Source organism: Gadus macrocephalus, chromosome 6 (genome assembly GCF_031168955.1).
Source record: "Gadus macrocephalus chromosome 6, ASM3116895v1".
NCBI lineage: Eukaryota > Metazoa > Chordata > Actinopteri > Gadiformes > Gadidae > Gadus > Gadus macrocephalus.
In genome coordinates this window covers 21,387,242-21,391,794 of record NC_082387.1, presented here as the reverse complement: position 1 = coordinate 21,391,794, position 4,553 = coordinate 21,387,242, and positions in this window count along the sequence as shown.

Genomic DNA, 4,553 nt, shown 5'->3' with positions numbered 1-4,553 from the left:
AGGAAGCGAATAGAGGCACCGGCGCAGCGAGCTACAACTCTTCTTCCCAGCGCTGCTTCCTCCTGATCCTCCTCTTTGTTGTGGTCTATGCATGCCTGCTCTAGTCACATGACTGCGTTTCTATGGCAACTCGGGTTTGAGTAATCATTTGCGTTACGACCTTTATTCCTTGAGGAAAGGGGAGGGGGAGGTTAGACTCAGCCTGCAGAGGGAGAGAGGGAGAGCTGCGAGGAAGGCAGGCAGAGCGAGGGAGAGCGAGAGCAGAGAGGAAGGCAGGCAGAGGGAGAGAGAACAAGAGAGGGAGAGGAAGGCAGGCAGAGAGAGAGAACGAGAGAGAAAGAGAGAGGAAGACAGGCAGAGGGAGGGAGAGAGAACAAGAGCAGCGAGGAAGGCAGGCAGAGGGAGGGAGAGAGAGCAAGAGAGAGTGGGGAAGGCAGAGAAAGAGAGAGAGAGACTGAGAGAGAGGAAGGCAGGCAACGGGATAGAGAGAGTGAGAGAGCAAGGAAGGCAGGCAGAGGGAGGGAGAGAGAGCGGGCGATAGAGAGCGAGGAAGGCAGATGGGTGAGAGCAGCTCGATGCGAGTAGGGCGAGAGAATCAGGAGAAAAACAACCATAGCAAGAGCGCTTACCGTCCGTCTTCGTAAGCCGGACTACTAACTGTGTTTAAAACAATATGTAACCATCTCTACCTTTTCTACAGCTCACAGACGTTATTATGTGAAATAATGAAAACATACTAACCTCACCACTCTATAGCCTGCATCATGTGATACATTTCAGACCTGCGAGAGGGATGTATACTGAATCTAGCATACTGAGGCTACCGGTGGGTATTTTCTCCCTCACTCTAAGCACCGGGTGTAGAACCCGTTCAGAAGGGCCCTTTATATTTCACAGAGGCCTGCTCCACCCTGCCCTTCACCCCCTTCGTTCTGGGGCTGAAGGAAAGCTGCGCCGTGCCACATGTGCAAGTCTCAGCAGAAACAGAGTCTGCATGTTCCTGTTTCGTGCTCTCCTGACTACGTTGCCATGGTTACCGAGCTAGTCCACCAAGGCGCACACGTAGCCTTCTCCCCTCCCCTCTCGTTTTCTCTCTCTCTCTCTCTCTCTTTCTCTTGCTCTCTCTTTTGCTTTCTCTCCTCTCTCTCTCTCTCTCTCTCTCTCTCTCTCTCTCTCTCTCTCTCTCTCTCTCTCTCTCTCTCTCTCTCTCTCTCTCTCTCTCTCTCTCTCTCCCTCTCTCTCTCGCTCTCTCTCTCGCTCTCTCTCTCTCTCTCTTTCTGCTTCTCTGTGTTTCTCTCCCTCCCTCCACCGTTGGGTGATTCAACCCATCAGTTGGGTTTTGTCATCTTCTGGACTTCTCTCTCCACTGCGTCCCTTCAGAAAACTTTCTCGTTTGCTAGTGTGCGTGACTCCAACTGAAAAGGAAAAAAAAATGTGTGTGTAGCTAAGATTGTCTAATTATATGTTTGACCGGCAGTATATATGTAGAACGGGGGTAGGGACTATTGGAGGGGGGAGGGGGGGGGGGGAGGTTGTCCATGATAGACACCATGGGGGGTTGTGCGGTGGAGGTGCTGGTGGCTGCTTCCAGGTGCCTGGGACTGGGCTTGAATATGAATGAGGGGCCCTGGTTCTCCAGAGATGGCAGTTGGGAGAGAGATTGAGACAGAGAGAGAGGGAGAGAGAAGGGGGGGGAGAGGGAGAGAGAGAGAGAGAGAGAGAGATGGGTGGAGTGCTAGAGCCTGCTCGGTTGAGAGGCCCCCACAAGCTGCTGACAGGAGGAGCTGGAGCTAGCCATCACGTTAATTAGCGTTCCTACTCTAGCAGCTCGGAGCAGGGGGACTGGGTGAGAGGGATGTGGGGGTGGTATATGACTCATAGACAGTATGGTTTATTCATGATGGAGGAAGGGGTGTGTGTGTGTGTGTGTGTGTGTCTCGGTGTGTGTATGTGTGTGTCCCAGTGCGTGTCTATATCTGTGTATGTGTGTGCATGAGTGCACGCTTTGGTGTGTGTGTGTGTATATGTCTGTGTCTGTATATGTGTGTGTGTCTGTGAGTCAGTCTCAGTGTTTTATGTGTGTCTGTGCATGTGTGTGTGTTTGTGTGCATGCGTGCTTGTTCAGTGTATGTGTCGGCTCAGTATGTTGCGCTGTTTTGTGTGTCTCACTGCTTTCTGTGTGTGTGTTTCTTGAATTTTTCAGTGCGTGTGTGGATGTGTTTTTGTGCGTGCATGTGTGCCTGAGTGCATGGCAGCGTGTGTATCGGTGTATGTGTGAAAGAGAGAGAGGCTGTCTTTGAGAGAGTGAGGGTGAGAGCAAGAGAGAAGCAAAGCGAGGGAGTATATATTTTAATTCAGACAATACTACAATGTGTTTGTAGTGTATTTGTGTGTTTATGTGTGTGTGTGTGAGTGTGTGTGTGTGTGTGTGTGTGTGTGTGTGTGTGTGTGTGTGTGTGTGTGTGTGTGTGTGTGTGTGTGTGTGTGTGTGTGTGTGTGTGTGTGTGTGTGTGTGTGTGTGGGTGTGTGTGTGTGTGTGTGTGTGTACAACAGTTTTTGTGCAATCTTGGTAGATCACTGATTGGCACCAAGCCAAGGCAGTATGCCTTGATTGTAAAACCTGGAATATGTTGTGATTCAGCTTTTTCCTGTTCTATGCGTCGTCGGTTAGCCCTTTACCTGACACACATAACGCAAAACGTTTTACATCATTTACATCACACAACGAACAATACGTTAAACCACAGGAGTTTGATTCACTGACTCTTCCACCCTTAGTGGAGAGCAGAGGAAGGGAGACGGTGTCGGCCCCTCTGTTCCTCCACCACTGCTCCCCCATCCCTCCCATGCAGCCCCACCGTATTATTGATCCCATCCCCTTCCTGAGGAGGAAGAGTAGGCCTGATGAGATGGGTTAAGGGCTCTCCTCTCCTGGGTGACCCGACCTTGTCTCCTGTGCTCTGGACTCTGACAGTGATCTGCTGCCCCTCTGGTGGGGTAGAGGTGGGGGAGGTGGGGGGGGGAGGGGGTTGAGTGGTGTGTGGGAGGAGGGGGTGTGCGGGGGTAGGCTCCCGGGATCGACCGGTGTAGGGGGGTGTGAGGCCCGGGTTCAGACGAACCCTTTGGTTGACTCGCCATGCCGTCCGTCGCAGTGACTCCGAGAGGAAGAAAAAGAAAGGAAGGAAAAACAAGATGTGATACGATGTTGGCGGATCTCCATCTCAACAAAGCCAATATCCCGCCGGACCAACCTTATCCCTACCACCCCTAGCTGCTGTCTCTACCACCCTAACCCTGTCTCTGACTCCCTAACCCTGTCTCTACCACCCTAACCCTAACCCTGTCTCTACCACCCTTAACCCTGTCTCTACCACCCTAACCCTAACCCTGTCTCTGACTCCCTAACCCTGTCTCTACCACCCTAACCCTGTCTCTGACTCCCTAACCCTGTCTCTACCACCCTAACCCTGTCTCTGACTCCCTAACCCTGTCTCTACCACCCTAACCCTGTCTCTGACTCCCTAACCCTGTCTCTACCACCCTAACCCTGTCTCTACCACCCTAACCCTGTCTCTCCCACCCTTAACCCTAACCCTGTCCCTACCACCCTAACCCTGTCTCTACCACCCTGACCCTAACCCTGTCTCTAACACCCTAACCCTGTCTCTACAACCCTAACCCTGTCTCTACCACCCTAACCCTGTCTCTACAACCCTAACCCTGTCTCTACCAACCTTCAACTAACCAAGTCCCTACCACCCTTAACCCTGTCTCTACCACCCTAACTCTATACCTGTCTCTGCCCCCCTTACACTAACCCTGTCTCTATACCCTAACCTTAAACCTGTCTCTACCAACCAAAACCCTAGCTCTACACAGAGAAGTGCCTCATGAGAAAGTCTCATGCCGAGCTATGCTTTGTGGGAAGCAGTTGGCTAACGCCTTGTACATGCGGTCTCCAAAAGAGTCTTTGCGCAGTGCTGCCAAGGCAGATGTTAGCAGAGGGCCACTACTTCGCCTTCTGCTTACTTTTTGTCAGCCTGTACCCCAGCAGGGTCCCTTCTGTGTATAGTACGGCTGGAACTAGTCTCTACCGCTCTTTATTCTTCTCATACCTTCTCTTCTGTCTCTACCGTATCATACCACCCCTATCTCCACCACCTGTGTCACCAGCACCCCAAAACCTACCATCATTACCCCTAACCCATGTCATCCCCATCCCTACCACCCTCTACCAATCCTATCCCTGTCTTTACCACCCTCTCCTCCACGTCTCTAGCACCCCCATCTCTACAACCCATATCCCTACCCATCTCTGTATATAACCTACAACCCCACCATCCCTCTCCTCCCCATCCCTACCACCCTCTACCAATCCTATCCCTGTCTTTACCACCCTCTCCTCCCCAATGCCAGCCCTAATCCCCACCCTCCCTGCATGAATAAATGTATGTATGTACAGTATGTATGTATGTATGTATGTATGTATGTATGTATGTATGTATGTATGTATGTAGGCCTATGTATGTATGTATGTATGTATGTATGCATGT